The sequence below is a fragment of the Acomys russatus genome, chromosome 13 (genome assembly GCF_903995435.1).
Source record: "Acomys russatus chromosome 13, mAcoRus1.1, whole genome shotgun sequence".
Lineage (NCBI taxonomy): Eukaryota > Metazoa > Chordata > Mammalia > Rodentia > Muridae > Acomys > Acomys russatus.
Genome location: NC_067149.1, coordinates 27,562,349 through 27,582,993, shown reverse-complemented (window position 1 = coordinate 27,582,993; position 20,645 = coordinate 27,562,349). Strand labels below are relative to the sequence as shown.

The following is a 20,645-nucleotide window of genomic DNA, read 5'->3' as shown; positions in this document are numbered from 1 at the left end:
AATTCTAAAAAGGTTTTAAATATTTTAAGCTTGGACTTTCCTCATCTGAAGATGGGGGCAAGAAAGCACCTACCTTACTGTAGAAATGAAAATATTATAGTTCATCAGATTCTTCTAACATTATACAGAAAAGTTCCTAACAGAAAGGTGGACTCATAAAAAATAATGTTCTCTTAGCTGAGAGGCATTTAACTAATTAAATAAAAACACTCCAAGGCATTAGTTTGCTGCTTCTCTAGGTGAAGGTAACTACGAAGCAGCTTTTAGATGTTGGAATTAAAGGTACTTGGATGTGCTCTTCTTCCTGTCCACGTTTTGGAGTCTAGCTTAACATGGTTTGCACACATGTAAAAAGACACTTTAACTCAAAGTACTTATATGAATATGTGTGTGTGCAAATCATGTCCCTGCATATTTGTGCTTTCTGACGTTCACTTTGCTCAAACCAAGGAAACACTAACTTCTATTTTAACACCTTGTACAGCTAATACATCTGTCTGTCCGGTGTACTTATTCACTCCCCAGTCAGTTAGCTTTCCAATGGTTCTTATTAGTTCCTTCCATCCATCTATCTATCTATCTATCTATCTATTTTGTCTTTTCTGTGACAAGGTTGCTTTGTGTACCCTTGGTTGTCCTGGAACTTACTCTGTAGACCAAACTGGCCTTGAACTCACAGGGATCCCCCTGCCCCGTCTCCCAAGTGCTGAAATTAAAGAGTGTGCCACCACTGCCAGTCTGGCTCTTACTAAATTTTTAAAGACTTTTTTTATTAGGGGTGGGGGGAGAGAGAGAGAGAGAGAGAGAGAGAGAGAGAGAGAGAGAGAGAGAGAGAGAGAGAGAGAGAGAGAGAGAGAGAGAACACGTAACATTGTGTGTGTGTGTGGTGTGTGGTGTGTGCAGGTGCCTGTGGAGAGAGGCCATTGATCCTCTGAAGCTGCAAGTACAGGCTTCTGCGAGCCAGCCAGTGCGGGGACCCTCTGGTGCTCAGTTCCTCTGCAGGAGCTGCATGCACTCGTAGCCACCTAGCCATCTCTCCAGCCCCTAGTTATTAGTAATTTTAGGAACAACAAAAAAGGTGAAGAGTCTACTCTGCTTTTTGCTTATTTTCTGAGTTTCTTTAATTAAAAGCAGCCCAGACATATAACAGGCATCATTTTTGCATGCTCTTTCTCTGTCTCACCTTCTCTCTCTCTTAAATTCCTCACGTTAGTTTCTACATCTGGAAAATGTACGTGACCCATGACACTCAGCCTCCAGTTCCCTGATCTTCTGATTCTGTGAGATGAAAAGAGGACTGTGTTGTGACACCACGGAGGGGTCAAAGAGAGTTAAATTAAGACCTGGTCTGTATGAAGTTGGGAGTTGGAAATGGTGATGCTGTTTCCCTGGAGTCTGGTGCTGTAATAAAACAAATCCTATGCACGATCAGCCATTTCAGCCCCCTGGGCTTCGTAGGGTCACAGGTTCCTCGTTGGTATTTCTAGGAAATGATTAAGCTGAGATTCCACCTCACATATTTAGGGCTGGAGCTACAGCTTGATGGTTGAGTGCTTGCCTAGCATTCACAAGGCCCCAGGTTCAGTCCTCAGCATTAACCACAGAAAAAGTGTGTGAAATCAGATCTTTGATATTGTTTTCCCCTAATTTGGCAATTCTTTAGCAATTTGCATTACCATTGCTTTGGAACGTTCATCAATTTGCCTGGTTATTTGACAGTCAGAATTCTAAAGCCAGACTCAAATGTGTAAACTCTTAAGTTGTCAGGCAAATATAGCAGTGAGGTATCCTCTGTGCATTGACTTACTGGGGACAAGAGATAGCTCTAGCCCATTCCAAGGAGAATGACTTGTCTCAGTACCATAGCTTTAAGGAAGCCACACACACACTTAACTGCTCCTGGGCCTTAGCTGGCTTGCTGTAAGACAAGATTAACTTGAACATTTTGTCATGTGTAAATGGTAGTACTCATGTGAGATGGTTAAATGGTTTTTTTAGTGCTTCAGTGGCCCGTTGTATGCCACCTATCTGTTAGTGACCCTGCCATTGCTGTGATAGACCATGACCAAAAGCAACTTACAGAAGAAAGAATGTATGGAGGAATAGAGGGTTCTTTACTGGGGAGGTGGGAGAGACATAGCATGGCATCAAGAACAGGAAGCTGGCTTATCGCATTTCATTCTCACATAGGAAGCGGAGAGCAAGGGAGTAAGATGAGGCTGTAAACCTTCAAAGCTCAGGGACAGAGAGATGGCTCAGTGGTTAAGAGTGCCGCCTACTCTTCTGAAGGTCCTGAGATCAATTCCTAGCAACCACATGGTGGTTCACAACCATCTGTAATGTGATCTGATGCCCTCTTCTGGCTTACAGATGTACATGCAAGCAGAGCACTGTATACATAATAATAAATAAATAAATCTTTTTTTAAAACCTTCAGAGCTCACCCCCAGTGGCATGCTTTCTCCAGCAAGGCTCCACCTTCTAAATATTTATTACCTTCCCCCAGCAGTGCCATGAGCCTATGGGAGCATTTCTCAATCAGTCTACCACATCATCCAGGGTAATCTTTGAAATATGTAACACATAGACTCACCCAGAGACATGAGCAGGGGTATTATTTTCATTTGTGTCGATTATTCTTGAACATATAAAAAAATCAAAAAAATAATACTAATGTTTGGTCCATGAATTTGCAACATGTCCGCAAATCATGTTTCTTAATTTGGTGTCCCTATCATGATATTTGACCTTATTTGAAATGCTAAATTTTTTAGAGACAGGGTTTCTCTGTGTAGCTCTGGCTGTCCTGGACTTACTTTGTAGACCAGGCTGGCCTTGAGCTCACAGAGATAAGCCTGCCTCTGCCTCCCGAGTGCTGGGATTAAAGGCGTGCGCCGCCATGCCTGCCTGGCTGCCAGGGATGCCAGGGTGTACACATTTCAAGTGTACTTTACTTTCACCTTCTCTGTTTTAGCTTGTGGTCTTGTTCGTATCAGCAGAGGAGCACTTTTGTTTTATTTCTCACTCAGTGGCGTTGATCTGGTCTCCGAATGCGGAGCTGGAATGTTGTGCTTGGAGAAGATCTTTCCCTAAGTGTTCACCTTGGGCTGTGTCTCTGTACTCTTTATTCTTTACTTGGGCGTCTTTCCAAGTTCTCAGGGAACAGTTAGGACCTAACTTTTTTTTTAAAGTAATTACATCTCAGTTGTTATCCCCTCATTTGTATCTTCCTGTTCCCCCTCCTTCCCTCTTTCACCCTATTCCCCTCCCCTAGGTCTGTGACAGAAGGGGATCTCCTCCCTCACCATATGATTACAGTCTATCAGGTCTCATCCTGGTTGCCTGCTTACCCTTCCTCTGAGTGACACCAGGACTCCCCACCAAGGGGAAGTGGTCAAAAAGGGGGCACCAGAGTTCATGTCAGAGTCAGTCCCCACTCTCCACACAACTGTGGAGAACGTGCTGTCCATTGGCTAGATCTGAATAGGGGTTTTAGGTTTACTATATGCATTGTCCTTGGTTGGTACAGTAGTTTGAGCAGACCCCCATTGGTCTAGATCTGCTAGCCTTGATGGTCTTCTTGTAGGTTTCTAGGACGCTCTAGATTCTTCTCTTTCCCCATTCTCTTATACCTCTTTCACCTGGAGTCCCAATGGGAAGTCCCAGCATCTATCCCAATCTCCAGTAAATGAAGACTTTCATGGGACATCCCTGTTGGGCTAGTGTCCAATTATAAGTGAGTATATACCATGTGTACCTTTCTGGATCTGATTAACTCACTCAGGATGATCATTTCTTGTTTCATCCATTTGCCTGCAAGTAGGATCTAGCTCAGTACAATAAACTGAAAATTGACTCGAAGGTACCTTTTATGTAGGTCTCCCAGGATACTGTATAGCACGACAAAATGTGGTGCATACACCATTACATGACACCTGAATCACAAAGCATTTCCTTCTCACATCACACTGTTTTCAGTTCTTTCTTTGAACTTCCCTCTATTCTCTTATTCACTCTTTAATTGCTGTTTACATATGTGGTGTGTGTGTGTGTGTGTGTGTGTGTGTGTGTGTATTGTGTGTATTTGTGTATTGTGTGTATTTGTGTGTTCATGTTTCTGTGGAGATAGAGGTGTGTTTATGCCATGGTGTGTGTACCTGTGGTGGTAGGAAGACTGTTGTATGTCTTGTAGCTATCTCCTTCCACCTTGTTTGCAACATGGTCTGTTGGTTGCTACAGTGTATGCCTGGCTAGCTGGCCAGCAAGCTGCTGGGGCTTCCCTTGTATGCACCTTTCATCACTCCACAGGAATGCTGGGACTCAGACTACTATTGCTAGCCACCTCTGGCTTTCCATGGTGCTGGGCATGGGGTCTTCATAGTTACACAGGAAGGGCCATAGCCTATCCCACTTATTGCTGTTATTTTTTTAATCTTTCTCTTTCTCTCCTCATCCAGCTTCTCTTTTTAGTTCCTTCCTCTTTCCCTTTCCCTCTTTTCATTCTTCTTACTCTGGCCCTTCTACACTTCCAATATTTATTCTTCTGTGTGAATAAATTGGAAAGTGTTAGCCTTTTAGAGCTATTTGCCAATGGATTCTTCTTCTCTTTTTTTGGTCTTAGCATGGTTGTGGTTTGATTTTCACTGGTCATTTACTGCCTGGTGTGGCTGTAGATGGTCTAAAGCAAGCAAGCAAGCTAGCAAGCAAGCAGGAGCTAAGAGCTTCTCCAATGTGTAGGGGTCAGCTATCTTTCTTCTTCAGGTCCTCCATAGGCCTAGCCCTTTAAGGAGTCCTGGGGACTTAACAGCTGTCTTGTTTGCCCACAGTCTGTTTAGTGGCAGGCTCTCTAAAACTGGCAAGTAGACATCAATAGTAATATTTGATGTTCTGGTACTAGAGAGTGGCCCTGTTACCTGGATAGTGGCATAGTCATCACTTGTCAGCTTATTGTTGTCTAGAGCAGTTTGGGAATTCAGATGCCCCCTGAGTTCTTTTTCTGACTAGAGTTTTACAGAATGGAGTGCTAAACCTAGTCTTTGAAGCAGCCACTCTTGCTATTAGTCATTGATGTCTATAGGTCTTCATTGTGTTAGTGGAGAGGAGTTCTCCACATGTGCTCCCTGCTGAGAACGTGTTCTGGGATGGGATGTCAACCAAGGGAGAGTCAGTCATTCCATACGTTTTCCTAATTTAAAAAAAAAAAAAAAAAGCACACCGTCAATATTTTTTTCTTAATTGAACAGTTTGTTGAACAGACGGGTGCTTTAATTATGGTGGTCTAAATTTACACACATTGCGGTGGTATTTTGCTACATTAATTACCTTACTTGTCAAGAGTAACAGGTAATTACTACATCAAGTCACCCTCCTGCAGTATACAGAAACAGAACTTTATTTGAATGGATACAGGGAGCCAGAGTGTAGTTCCCAGGCCCTTCGCTCTCTACTGAGGGACAGCAGAATTGCTGGAGCTTGTTGGGTGGTGAAATGGGAAGAGCTCTTTTCTCTTTGTGGCCACCCACTAAGATGAGTGTCCAAAGGTACGCATGGATTCTGGGAGTGGGAGCACTGTACGGAACCATTGAGATCCTTGCTTTTACTTTCCTGTCCCTCCAGTGTGTTTCAGAGAAGGTGAAATGACTCTCCCAAGATCACAAAAGAATGAAATCAAACCAGATCATCTCCAGACTCCCCCACCCCCACCCCCTTTTGAGGCACGGTATGTCTTCATGACTTCTATTGCGGGTGTTGAAGAACCATTCGATAGCGTATACATTGAATATTCACTCCCATCACCTTCCTTGTTTGAACTTCTAACCAATGCCTTGGCTGCAGTACAAAGCAAGAGTATTTTGCCTGTGTTCTGTTGAACTGCCAGGTACAACTCATGTCATCTGATTTCCTCTCCAGTGTGTTCTTGGTGTCAGCTTTCATGACAGGCTGTGTTAAAATCCCACTTCAGTGTTTTCTTAAGGCGTGAACATTTTGAAGCATATAAGATACCCTTTCGCAAAACGATGCCACATGAACTCTCCTGGCTTGCATGGTTCAGAGAGAAAAGGTTCTCTGTCAGCTTGTAGGCGTGGCGCTGGATATATACAGTGACATAATACACGTGCACTGTCTGAAAAGGCTTTGTCCCATTTTTAGTCAAACACCTGTGGCAAAATTACAAACTGTGGTTAGCGTAGAATACTTACAAGTGGTTTTTCAGAGCCGTCCAAGGGGCAGAGGCTCGACTTATAAAGAGCCCTACTACCGGCTTTTCTTCTTGCAGCTGCCACCACGAATGGGTGAGGTTGTGAAGGATTGAAGGCTAAGGATACCACCTTGCAGAGATCATAGGAGATGGCTTGCAGAGGCCAGCATGGGTCTCTTGGGGGTTGCTATGGAGATGGATAAAGGAGGATCAATCTCCAGAGCTCAACCCATTTCAGTTTCTGTAGTTTTCGCCTGGCCTCCTGTCACTGTAAGTCACTCTGGAGCTTGTCATTTGTTATGGCCTCAAGTAACTGGCTTAGTAATGCATCGATTTTGCGGCCGTCTGTCTGTCCAGTGACTGCTGGGTGCCAGCCATTGTTCTGTTTCTGGCAGGTCAAGGGTGCACAGCAGCCAGCTAATAGGAGGAGACGGAGAAACGAGTCAGGTGAAGAACCGAGATGCTTCTGTGCCCTGACAGTTCACGAAGGATGTGGGCAGCGTAGCAGTGTGTCTTGGAGAGGCCCCTTAGTTTAGTCGCAGAAAAAGGCCTCTTGGGAGAATTGACCTGATAGCAGATCTACAGACTTAGAAGCATCTCCATGAATTCAGAGGAAGTAGAGAAGCACCTTTAGGCAGAAGGGCTGACTGAGGGTCAAGCCTCTATTGTGTACCATAGCCAAGGGCTGGGTTTCACCTTCAAACTTATAGATGACTCTTGCTTGGTACCCAAGTCTTCCAAGTCAGGGTGCTAGAAACAACTACTGCCTAGGGAGTGGCTTCCCGTTTGTGGAAGCTTCAGGAGAGAGACAAGACCCTGGCATCCTGAGCTGGAAGAGGAAGCCTGGAAACTTCTGCACTGCACACTGCTCTGCTGCTTCTGACTGAAGCAGGAGGCCTTGTCATCTGTTTGGTGAGGCACTGTGATACTCTGAGATGGAGTGGAGCACACCTCTCCTTGGGAGGATGTCCTCAGAGCCTGGAGCCTGAACCTTCATCAGTATCTCTGGGCTTAGAAATCGAAATGTAAATCTAGCCAGGAGCACACCTGTAATCCAGAGAGGCAAAGGCAGTCGAATGGCTGTGAGTTCGAGGCCAGCCTGGTTTACAAAGCAAGTCCAGGACAGCCGAGGCTACCCAGAGAACTGTCTAGAAACTCACTCGCCACCCCAGGAAGGAAGGAAGGAAGGAAGGAAGGAAGGAAGGAAGGAAGTTATGTTGTCTGGCTTTTCCATAGCCTTAGTGAATCAAACAGAACCTGTAGTTGGTGCCTACCCTCCTACCATGTGATTCCAAGAAGATAGAGTTGGCGAGTCAGATGGAGTTTAACGCCCGAGACATTGTGAGCTCCCCAAATTCTAGTTCTTTGGAGAAAAGTGAGGCTGTGGAGAGGGGCTTCGAGTTCCAGAGGACCGAGGGCACTGGTGCTCCTTCCTGTGGACCACGGAGGGAAGGGACAGAACTTTACCTCTGTTTTGTTACAAGATAATGATGGTTTGCCTAAAAGAAGCAGGTGGATCCCTAAGAAGGACAAATGCTGTGGTTCAGGAAGTGGAGCTCCCATGATCCTTCTGCTACCATTCTCCTGGATAATTTAGAAAAGCTGTTTCAGTGTGCTCACGCCCTTCTCCCTGTCAGTGCTGAAAAGGGGCGCCAACCCATCGTGACAGTTGCGTGCATGTCACAGCGTGCCTTGATTTCTCTCTTAGTGAATTTGGCCTTGTTTTGGGCTTGAAGGTACTGACACTCCCTGGTTATATATCATTTCTTTGAAAAAATTTTAAATATTTTTATTAATGTTTTGAAATTTCATGTAATATATTTTTATCATAATCACTTCTCTCTCACCTCCCAACCTTATGTTCCTTAAAAATAATTTTAATAACCCACAGATTCCAATTTGTGATGACAATATACATATGGGTGTGGGGCTGTCCCATGGAGCACAGGTCACCTGCCAGGAACCACGCCCTTTGGAAAACTGACTCACCCTTCCCGGAAGCCACCACCCGTCTGTGGCTCCTCAGTGAACCTCTTTCCCCTGTTGACTGTTTTAATCTTGTCCAGGTCTTGGCAGAGGTCACCATGGCGGCTGTGAGTTCAGCATCCTGCCATGTCCAAAAGACAGTGTTCCACTCTGGTCCTCCCTGTTCTTGGACTCTTAACAATTTCTACCCACCCCACCTGGTTATAATTTTTTACTGTCAAATAGAAGATTTAGGCCAATTCTTGTGCTTGCACGTGTCTCTTTTTCTTGGTAGTGCCAGTGCACAGGCCCACATGCTCCCTACCCCCCCCCCCCCCCCGGCTCCTACTTCCCTTTGACGCTTTGGAGGTTACTCCTGCAAAGCCTTTTCTCACCTGTGCTGGGGTCAAGTCTGGGTAAATCATTCCCATATGCTTTTGCTCGTGCTTCCCGGTGGGTATGAATTTGGGAGCATAGAGACCTTGTTTGTCTCACACTCAACCAGGCTCCACTTCTAGCACAGTGTCAGCACTTGGTAAGCACTGAGAAAGTAGCAGAGACAGGTAGATTTCTCTGAGTTCAAGGCCAATTTGGTCTACATAGCAAGTTCCAGACCAGCCAGGTCTGCAGACTGAAGCGGGGGGTGGAGGGTAGGGGTGGGGTTGGAAGCTTAGCTAATGAAAAATGCTTTTGAAAATTGTCAAGGTGATGAATGGAGACAGAACGGAGGCCTTTCCTGAAAGGATACATAGAATGGTGATATATAGTCCTGTAGGGTCAAGAGAGAAATGGAGACAAAGCCAGAGATGAGTGTTTGTTTCAGGTGGATTATGCCGGGGGCTCCTATATGGTGTGGGTTGTCTTAATGAGTATGTGCTAGACTAGCTGCTGCAATAAGCAGCACATACATTCTGACAGCCTAATAATAAAGGATATGGGCTTGTTCCTATTATATCCATAGACATTGCCGACCCATTGTCATATGGATTGTGGTGTCTCTATGAAACAGGGAACTTAGGTTGCCTTCCTGTCAGTGTCGGCAATGGTGTACCTGTGTTTGCTCATCATTTGCCAGGAATAACATCTCACGTTAACTGGCTACTGTAGCCTTCTGCTGTGGCTAGCAAGAAAGCAAGAAAGGAATTAGTTGCCTTATACTGGTCCTGCCCTTAGTATCATTGTGATGTTAGCTCCTATGGTTGATTAAAACAAAGGCCTGTGATTTCTGCTTTGATAGCCTACTTGCCTGGGGGATGGAGAGATGGCTTAGTGGGTAAGAATATAGGGTGCTATTCCAGAGGACCTGGGTTCAATTCCAAGCACCCACATGGCAACTCACAACTGTCTGTAACTCCATACAGTAGTAGGGATCCAACACCCTCAAACAGACATATATGCAGGCAAAACAACAATGCACATAATAAATATATTTAAATACATAAGAAGATAGCTTACTTGTCACTGTGTACCCTTAAATTTCCAAAGACCAGAAAGAATGGCAGCCTTTACTTACGCACTTTAAATGTGTATGTATGTGCGGGCGCGTGCATGTGTGTGTGTGTCTCGCAAGTATGCGTGTGCACATTTGTGTGTGTCCAGTTTGAGGCCAGAAGATAACTTGGGGTGTCATTCTTCAGGTGCTCAATATCTGGATACACAATGAGCTCATGGCCAACCTGGTAGTTAGGTGAGACTCTACTTCAAATTTTAAATAAACTAAGAAGGGGAAAAAAAAGCCCTCATAATACAGCTATGTACCCTGTTCAGTAGTGAAATTCTTGTCTAGCGAGGCGTGTGTTTAATCCCCAGCACTGGAGGAGTGTGCTGTTTCCTTACTGTCCTGCCTTCCAAATAGAGTTTAAAATCATGACCTAGCTTTTCCTCCCTCCCTCCTTCCCTCCCTCCCTCCCTCCCTCCCTCCCTCCCTCCTTCCCTCCTCTTCCTCTCTCCCTCCCTCCCTCCTTCCTTCCTTCCCTCCCTCCCTCCCTCATTCCCTCCCTCCCTCCCTCCCTCCCTCATTCCCTCCTTCCCTCCTTCCCTCCTCTTCCTCTCTCCCTCCCTCACTATCAACAAGAAACTTTGCTTGCTAGAAGAGATATGAGGCTAAGCTGGAGGCTAGGGGTATTTGCAAATACCTTAAATTAACATGTTGAGTCTTAAGAGCCACAGCTAGGCTATGAGGCTCTATTCTGAGATTATGGGGGAATCACTGATGGATAGTGATGAGCATACAAAAATCCTTGAGTGGCCAACATATTGTCTTCTCCCAGTTAACATGGGATGTGGGTGTGGGTCTCCTTTCATCTGCAATACAGTGTGCTTATCAATCAGGAGCCTGCTATTTCTAGTTCAAAGCAGGCAATTTATTTGGGCTAAATATTTATGAAATGCTGAGCTTCGTGATCAAGATGTATTTTGTTTTTAATGAGCAAATGACTCAGAATTGTTTGAAGTTATTAAAAGACAAATTACTGTTTGCCATCATGGAAAATGGACAGAGGAGAGAGGAAAATTTTGAATTAAGCATTTTATTTATGGTGTAATCCACAAGCAATCTGATTCTTTAAACAGGATGATTTAATTTCTCTTAAAGGCTCAAAGTATAAGAATTGAGTTTATTTATGGACTCTCATTAAGGGGCCTTTAATAAAGTCAGGTAGTCTATCCAATGGCTTCAAGGAAAGCTCATTGAATTCCTAAGGAGAACCAACACTGTTCCACATGAGAGGTGACACAAAGTGTCTGTCACTAAGACACTTCTAGCTTGCTGCATAGCCAGTTCCAGGCTGTTCATAATGACTCTTCTCAGACACGTTTTTAAAGCTATAAAGCTAATACGTCTCTGCTTTGGAACAATCTAGAAAACTAAAAATAGTAAATAACAATACTGTCTGATCTCTTCTAGCTAAGGCAAACACTGTTAATTTAATTTTTTCTCATCTTCTTGCATTGTGTTTTTATACATGTAAGGTTTACTGCAGGTTAATTTTCCTGTCTTGCTTATTTTATGTCGTGTCACAACTGTCTCCAGATTAATTCTTAATGACTGCAAAATACCCCTTTGTCAGGCTGGACTATCGTTCACTTGCCTCTGTTCCAGTTTTGATTGATGGCTTAGGTAAAACAGACTCATACAAATTTATTCATTTCATGTCTCAAATCATCTTGCGCACATCAGTGTTAAAATAAAACATTAACCGGAATATGGATTCTTCTATTATTTTTATCTCTGCTATGTATCCGAGTTTTGCTGTCTAAAACAACAAACCAGAAAAGCAAGCCAAATCTTTGTTATAGTGACTCCCCGTTCTCAGGGAAGAGCTGGGGAGCTCCTGCTGATGTTTTCTTTCTATGTTTCCAGTGGTGACTGGTCATTTAGCTCTTACCTCGAAATTGCTTAGCAAAGCGCATGCGCACCTATCAAGGAAAGCAGTTTGTGTGTAATTCAGAGAGTCTTCATTCCTGGCTGTCAAAGTCAGAGTATCATCTCTGGGTTCGTAACACGTTGTGATTGCACTGATATTTTAAGTTGTATATATTACCTATTATTTTAGTTAGAGTTGCATTGCATGACCTGCGCAGCTGCCCCCCCCCCCCCCGAGACAGTGTTTCTCTTTGTAGCCTTTACTGTCCTGGACTCACTTTGTAGACCAGGCTGGCCTCGAACTTACAGTGATCCGCCTGCCTCTGCCTCCCAAGTGCTGGGATTAAAGGCGTGTGCCACTACTGCCCGGCTCAGGGCAACTCTTATGAAAGAAAACATTTAATTGGGGCTGGTCTACAGTATCAGAGGTTTAGGTCTATTGTCATCATGGCGAGAAGCATGGTAGTTTGCAGGCAGACATGGTGCTGGGCAAGCTGTGAAATCTACATCTTCATCTGTAGCAGAAGAAGACTGTGTGGCACGGGGAGTACCTTGAGCATATCTAAGACCTCAATGCCCATCCCCCACAGAGACACACTTCCTCCAACAAGGCCACACCTACCCCAACAAGGCCACACTTCCCAAGAGTGCCACTCCCTACTGGCCAAGCATTCAAACCTATGGGGGCCATTTCTATTGAAACTACCAGCCTCTTTAAGGCTGTAAGGTACCTCATATTCCCTCAGTCAGCACAGACACTCAATCATACTGAGGACAAAAGTTTTGGGTTTGTTTGTTTGTTTTTTTTTTTTAATGGAAATATGGAAATATTGCTTACCTTTTTGTTCCATCTAGTGCTTTCTATGGCTCATGAGCACAGGGAAAGTATCTAAGGGAAGGAACCTGCAGTGGGTCACAGTCGGCTGGAAGCTGAGCTCCACTCTGCAGCTGTCATATCCTGAACCTTTGTCACATTGAGGCTACTCCCTCTGAACATCAGGAATTTATTCCTGGCAGTCAGAGGTCCTGTGTGAAATGCTAACCAGAGCTGTTTCCTGTTAGGCTAGGGGAAGTCTTGTGTGTTATGGGTGAATGGATATGCAAAATACTCATACAGCTGTCAGGCAGAAGTGACCAAATTGTGGCACTTGGACCAAACCTCCCCTCTTGACTTGTTTCTATCAATAAAGTTTTATTGCAAAACAGCTGCACCCATTTATTTACATTGTTTCTGGTTGGTTCCTTACTGGAACAGCACAGTTGAGCGGCTGTCAGAGAGGACTTATGGCTGCAAATCCCAACAAACTCACTGTATATTTTTCTCTAAATGTTTTGTCTGTCTGTCTCTCTATCTATCTATCTTCCACTCCTCTAGCTGTTATCCACTAGTCTATCAATCACCCACTTGTCTGTCTGTCTGTCTATCATCTGTACAGGAGATTGAGTGAGTCCAGGGCATCTGGCATACTTGGCACTTCCTCTTTAGCTACACTGTATCTTCTGTCTCCAGTCCTTCTTCTTTTTCAAAAATTTGTTTTTTTAAAGACAGGATTTCTTATGAAGCCCTGGTTTGCCTGGAGCTCACAAAGATCCTCCTGCCCCTGCCTCCACACTGCTGTAATTAAAGGCATGAAGCCAGTTCATTTTGTTGTTGTTTTGTGTAGTTTAGTGTTTTGAGACAGGGCTTCTCTACGTAGCTTTGACTCTTCTGAACTCCCTTCGTACACCAGGCTGGCCTAGAACCCACAGAGTTCCACCTGCCTCTGTCTCCCGAGTGCTGGAATTAAAGGTATGTGCCACCACCTTGTTTTATTTTGAAATGGTCCTTTAAAAAATCCCCTAGAACATGTAAGATCCCTCCACATTGTTTCTTGCTTTTTGTAACCTCTGCAGATGGTCTTGACCATCTCTGTCATCACAGCTGAAGACTTCTTCCCCAGTTGTAGTGGAAGTGGTATTGTAAATTAGGGAGCTATCATTTGGTATTTTTTCTCTTTTCTTATTTTCTTCCTTCCTTTCTTTCTCTTCCTCCTCCTTCTCCTCCTCCTTTTTTGAGACAGGGTTTCTCTGTTTTAGCTCTGGCCATCTTGGAACTCACTTTGTTGACCAGGCTGGCCTCAAACTCACAGAGATCCACCTGCTTCTGCCTCCCGAGTGCTGGGATTAAAGGCGTGTGCCACCACCCAGCACAGTGTTTTTTCTTAAAGCAATGACTTGCATGTCATGTTCAGGAATGGGTATGTTCTCTATAAGTTTGCCTGTGAAACGCAGGGCTGTACTCATCTGGGCTCACAGCTCAAGCAGCACTGTGTGGCGCGAGCTTGTATTTCACTTCTTGGAGGCTCTATATTCTCATCCACACAAAAGGAAGCACACTCACGGATGTAAAGATTAGATGAGGTGAAGCATACCTAGTCATTTTAACAATATGGTGGCTCTAGGCTCTTTCTCCTTTCCTATCCTTTGTTTGGCCAGAGGCATCATTAACAGCAACCATAGAGTATCTACTAAGGGCTCTCAATTGGTAGTGCTTTCCTTCATTGGGGTTGTCCAGAGATTGAAGGTGAAGCCAAGGAGATACTGTACTTGTCTTACAGTAAGATACTAGGCCAGTGGGTGAGTGTGAGTGGGGTGTGTGTGTGTGTGTGTGTGTGTGTGTGTGTGTGTGTGTGTGTGTAACAAGTGCAAGACTGGGCGCTTAGCCCACACCAATGAGAGGGAAGATGAAAACACAAGGGGGTGGAAGGGAAGGAAGAAGACAAAAAGTTAGCGAGCGCTGGCAGTACAGCGCTTGCGTAGCATATGCGGGACCCAGAGGTTGGTGCTAGCTAATGAAGAGAGAGGGAAGGAGGGAGGGGCCGAAGGAAGGAGGGGAAATAGAGGGAAGGAAAGAGAACAGGGAAGAGGGATTCTGAGCAGAGAAGAGTGAAAACAAGGGAGAGGGAGAGAGGGAAGGGAAGTGAAAGTAAGTGTGGAAATATTTGTGAATGAATGAATATGAATCGTACAGGAGTGCTCAGAGAGGTAGCACAGCTCTTGCTTAGCAATCATCAGAACCTAGAATAAAGAAAGAGAAAGCGGGGTCAGGCACTCCCATTAGAGGTCACAAATATCAGTGGATCCAAGAGGCTTCTTCACTCAGTGCTTTCTACTTGCCAGGCACCCTTGGCTTGGCACTGGTTGTGGAGGGAGGAGTGAAGTCACTCACTGGCCACGGCTCTGCTCTGTGTGTCCGTTCAAGGAGGTCTGGGTTTAAGATACCCTGCAACGTTGTATGTGTTCTTTCAGGGCGCCAGGTCTAAGACACCCCGTAATGCTACTCCCCTCAGATAGTAGGAAGTCCCACGGGGTCTCTGTACCCTCAGTCAGGTTTGAGAGAGGGCTTTAGGCATGGTGAAGAGGCATCTGAGTCAGAAGGTGGTACAGCCTACCTTGGTCTGTTTGTCCAGGACTTGGTGACAAGAGCCTGCATAGCTTCAACAGGACAGGGTATCCAGCTCAGCTTTCTGCTTAGGAAGATGGAGAACTAGATTTGATGAGCACCTAGCAGCTATGGCTACTGATGGACAACATTTGACCTGGTCATGATGATGCAACAACTACTTACTGGATGTGCACATGGTGGAGATGCTGACCCTCTGTGATCTTGCCTGCTGTAGTTGCTCAAGGAAACGGCAGCAGTTGGAGACAAGTCAGGCTGCTTGGAACAATGGACCTGAATGCTTATTGAAACATACTTACAAACCAGCCTTCCATCCAGATGTGCTTCCCACATGTTGTGCACTGCTTAGGCATCGTGACTCTTCTAAAATTGTGGATTTCCCTTGGGCAGTGAGTCCAGCATTGTGTACTTAAGCGTTGCTGCATGTAATGACACTTTCATTTCTAAAGTGATCTATGTGGGCTCAGATTTGTTTTGCTATTTCATAAAAATCTGAAGTCATATGCAGTGTTCAGTAGAATTCTTTATCCTGAGTGGCAGACAGCATTTGTTGAAATATTTCTTTAATTTGAATTGCACATTCTATGATGAACCACTTTGGGAGTAGTCTCGGTTTTATCATCCCTTTAATAGATGTAGGCCTACCTTTTTAAAAAGTTATTCATTTTAAATTATTATATGAATATTTTAGGATTATAATCATCATAAAATGAAAGAAAAATTGTCAGACCAAAATAGAAATTTAATTTAAGATAGAAATTGATTATAAGGTTTAGTTAGGAGTAGAAATGTGCTATAAAAAGGTATTTTTAAAGCCCCACAGCTATACAGTTATGTTATCTTTTCAGAAAAATCACAGGTGTGTTTATTGGTGACCTTGGTGATCATGTTTGAGTCAGTTTAATTAAAGATCAGACTTTTGTAAGGTTGAAAAAGCATAGCAAACCTTTATGTCCTCCATGGAGAAATGAAATTAAAACCTGTACCCTGAGTACCCAGATTACTGTCACCATGAAAATAGCAAATTCAGGAAAGTCAAGCCTTGGTACACTGACCCAGCGGCACTCCAAAGGATCCCCGGCCTACCAGGCTTATTGTTGCTCCATTCACAGTAGCCCAGACATGGAACCTGCCTGGATATATATTTGTGGGGAAAATGGATAAAGACAATGTGGTATGCAAGCATTATGTAGCCTTATTTTTCTGTTAAAAAGAAGGAAATTATATCACTTGCAGGAAAAGGATCTGAGCTTGGAGGTCATCCTGTTAAGTGAAAGAAGCCAGACTCAGAGATTGGAGCACCTCATGTTTTCTCTCGTATGCAGACGTTAGGTTCATGCAAGCACAGAAAGAACAAAGGGGGAGAAGAGCTGTTTAAGTGACCAGTGGGATGGAGCATAGTGAATGTGAGCAAAGTACAGTGATGTGTATATGTGGGAGAAAACATCATAGGAAACCCCATTATTTCAGTATATTACATGATACTGTTTCAAAAAATTCTAAAGCTTATATGGGGTGGAAGGCAGCTCCTGACTGACACTCTTGAAGTTCCAGTGGCCATGGCTAAAAAAAAAAAAACAAACCAAGCTGATACATAGGCATGTGTAATTACAACATTCCCTCCTCTTTCCTTGGCATCTATACCACTTCCTTCCACCTGCCACTTTGTCCTGGATGACATTTGAAGCAGAAAGCAAGTTGACCAGGTTTGTTTTCCAGTCAGCTCTTGCTTATTTTTCTCTGGTGGCCCTTTGTTTCCATAGGGCTCAAATTTACTATTCATGAGACCCATTTTAATCAATGACCGTATCAGACAAATGGAAGCTAAGCGCTGGTTAGTATGGTGGAAATAAACATGGGCTCTCATTAATGGTGCTGTCTGAATAATAAGTTGAGCGCTGTGTCCTGAGCCACACTGAGAGCAAGCAGGCTCCTCACTGGAACGACAGGCTGACAGCTACGTCTAGGAGTACAGTCATTAGTGTGCCCCGCCGTCAATGTCACGGTACAGTGTCAAATTAGTTAGTGTCCCCTTTGCTGAGAAACTGGACCTACAAATTATCCTCACACATCCCTGGAAGCCGTGTTTGCGAAACCCGCGATCGAGTGTGAGCAAATTATTAACACGGCTCATAAATTAACTAGTTTACAGGCTTATAACATTTTACAAGTCGATAATAAAGGGCCCCAAAGTTCCCCGATGGCTTTGACCTGGTGTGAGGACTGAGACGGGCCAACTTTCCCTTGAGGCCAGTGAAGCTGAGTGTTGGAAAAGGTACAACTCTTGGGGGTCTCAGAGTCAGTGTCGGGTGGTGCTCACCAGGAATGCCAGCAAGCGTACCTCTATTGAAGACGACGTAATGAACATCATTATCTCATTATGGTGACAGTGGTCCTTTCTCGGGGTGGCAGTCTTTTCCTTGAGAGTTCACTCTGAATGATGACTGCTGACCACAATAGAAATTAAAAAAAATTTTTTTGATGCATTCTTGTGCTTTGTTTGAGAAGAATAATGACCACATAGCCTACCTTAGGAGAACTAGAATTTGTGTGTGTGTGTGTGTTTGTTTGTTGGGGGCGGGAGTAGGTGGGCAGGGACATGCTCCAGTGAGCATTCTTGTACATGTGTGTGAAGAGGTCAACATCCCCAAGTGCACTCCACATTATTTTCGTAGCTGGATCTGCCACTGAACCTGCTCACTGATTGGGCTAAGCGGGCTGGCCAGACCTCCTCCCCCCACCTCTCCAGCACTGGGGTTACAAATACACCCACCCTACTGAACATTTCCCCCCTTAATACATTCACAGCAAGCACTGCACTGCCTGGCTCATCTCCCAAGCCCCAGAACAAGCACACTCAAGCTTGTCTGGACTGGATAGCCTTTGCCTTGCAGGCAAACTGAGGCCCAGCAAGCAGCATGGTTAATAAGTCAGCCTGAGTTTATCTGAATCTAAGAGAGATGCCCACCTAGAACAGCATCTCTGAGCTCCCTTCTGTGTTTTTCTTGACAGGCAACCCACATGCTTTCCAGAGACATGTTTCAAGGCTTTCATATCGTAAAACTCTGTACATGTTTTCGGTTTTAGCTTCTCAGTTTGATTAGTCTGGAAACTGGGTGCACTCACCAAATGCTGCCTGAATATACTGTGAGGAGAGGGGAGCACCTGCCTGAGGGGCTCTGAGGGGCTAACCCTGGGCCTCATTCTGCTTCACTTGGTTCTCCGAGAGCTTTCCTCCTCTAGGCTCTGCAGCAGTGGAGACAGCGTGGTCAACTCAGGGTTTCATGAGGCCTTTGACTGGAGGCTGTTCTTACACATTCAGAGAGCGCTTAAAGGGGAATCAGCTGCTTCGTCAGCAGAATTGGCAAACTCAGAACCCTACTTGGTAAATAGTGTACTCATAACCAGACTTGAGAAGCTCATAGCTTTGGCACACACAGGCTTGCCCTCACGACAAGTCTGTTGTCCTGGCCTCTACTGGCATGTGAAATGCAAGTGGTACCCTGACAAATGAGACAGTGTGTCTGGCTCACAGGCAGGCACTCACCTGCCTTTTCAGGGCCTCTGTGTCTGGAAGGTGTGGGTATGAAGCTAGGCTAATGGACCCAAACCTGAAGTGAAATCTTCATTTTGCATGAATGTGTCTTTTTGCTCTTATTCCTCAGGATATGTTAGCATTGTAGTTTAGAGATTGCATCCTAAGAATGTGGCTGGATAGATGGCTCCGTCTGTAAAGTGCTTGTCCCATGAGATGAGACCGTACACACATCCCTAGCACATGCATAAGACAGTGGCAAGTGCCACTCAACCCAGAGCTGGTGAGAGAGAGACAGCTGGGTGCCTGGGGCTTTCTGGACAATTAATCAAGCCAAATGAGTAAACACCAGGTTCAGTGAGAGACCCTATCCCCAAAATAGTGTGGGGACTTGATTGAGGAAGTTCTCTTAATGTGACATGTAACCTTCACACACGTGCGTACACACACAGAGAGAGAGGGGGAGACAGAGAGAGAGAGAGAGAGAGAGAGAGAGAGAGAGAGAGAGAGAGAGAGAGAGAGAGAGAGAGATTGATTCACAGAGAGAGAGAGAGACAGAGACAGAAACAGAAGGAGTGGGGCAAAAGACAAGAGAACATACTGATGAACATTTAAGGGAACCAGGCTACGTCAGGGGCTGTCTCTGCCCTCAGGAGTGACAATTGGACTTGGTGTATAATGTTTTTCATCTTCCTGATTCTAGAAGAGAAGAAAATGAAGGCTAATTTCATGTGTGCAGAAAGCAGCCCTGTGAAACATCCTAAGCGCTTACCCTAACCCTTCTCTCCTCCTTGCCTCCAGGGTCCTTCTGTGTGTCTTGTGGCGTTCTGCAGGCCCCCTGCCAGTGACCCCAGGCTTTTTATGGCTGTGAGACTCATTAAAAGCTCAGGGTAAGTAACCAATGTCTGTGCCACCATGGAATGGTAAGAAAATTATGGGCTACTTGCCCCAGGATCAGGCAAGAGTTCCAGAGCTGGCAGGCACATGTATGCTGCCACTTCCTGTAATTGTAGGACAGTTGTATACATAGGTCCTATCACGGATAGGATGACCGGTCAGTGGTTAAAATGCAGCATGCCTTGCCAGCATGATGGCCAGAGATCAATCCTAGGCAAACAAACACACACCAACAAGATGGGCGTGTGGCTCCCGAGGAGTGACACCCTTGGCCTCCACACACACCCACACACACGCGTGTGTACCTGCACAAACATGAACGTGCCTGTACGTACACATTCCCACTCCAAACAGAATGTACTAAAAGGAATCCTGTTTGTGCCTGGTCATGGGTCATAGTTGCAGGAAGATGTCCACATGCAGAGATGGCCTACAGTATTTCAAAGAGTCCAGAGAGTGACTCTAGTCACCGTCCTGGGCCACAGTGTCTTTTGCAGTTAAGCACCTCTGCTATCAATTAACTGATTTAACCATGTGTGCTTGAAGAAGAAAATGGGTGGGCTCACTATGTCCTCATGAACATTGTGTACCCATATAGTCATTGAGCTATTTTGAGCTGTTATTTGCTTCCCTATCCTCTCATGCATCAAGGTTGGGGTGCCATCCATAAACTTGACAGCTCGCGGGGTACTAGTTACTCTGATGTTGAGCAAACTATGAATGTGGAAGAAACAGGAATTTGAAATACCTGGTAGGTGAGGCAGTACGTGGACAGCTTCCACTCATGTGAGGGGAAAGCTGTTCCTTCTGTCTGACTCCCCATTCACCTTTGCTTTCATTAGCTAACTAACCCAGGGTGGTGGAATGTTCTTTGACTTTGTGAGTCATGTGGTCTCCGAGCTCTGTCTGTGTTACACTTGATGAACATGCTGTTGAAATATCTCTTTTGTATCAAGTATGGATGAAGGGATACACGGGTAGATTATGGCAGGCTAAAGATCAAATGCCAATGAAGAACGATTAAATTTCCTTTAATCATCAGAATCTGAGAGGCTTTAAGATCTTCCACCTTTAATATAGGCCTTAATAAATAATAATGCTTTGAATGTCTGCAGTATGTTTGAATTTCACAAGTCTTGCATGTCAAAACATATAGACAGGCTCAGCAAATACGCTTCTGTGGGCCAGCAGTACTAATTAAGAAGGGAAGTCAAGGTTAACCAAACAGCTTTGAGAATAGAAG

At 44.8% G+C, this 20,645-nt stretch overlaps 1 protein-coding gene across 9 annotated transcripts in view; it reads left to right on the top strand.

The window, feature by feature from the left end:
* Foxp1 (forkhead box P1) overlaps positions 1-20,645 on the top strand; it is a 602,856-nt gene that overhangs the window by 198,984 nt on the left and 383,227 nt on the right. For all 9 annotated transcript variants that reach the window (XM_051154977.1, XM_051154979.1, XM_051154989.1 and 6 more), the window contains one exon: positions 19,307-19,395. The gene's annotated coding sequence lies outside the window, so the exon portion shown is untranslated. The remainder of the gene's footprint in view (positions 1-19,306; positions 19,396-20,645) is intronic.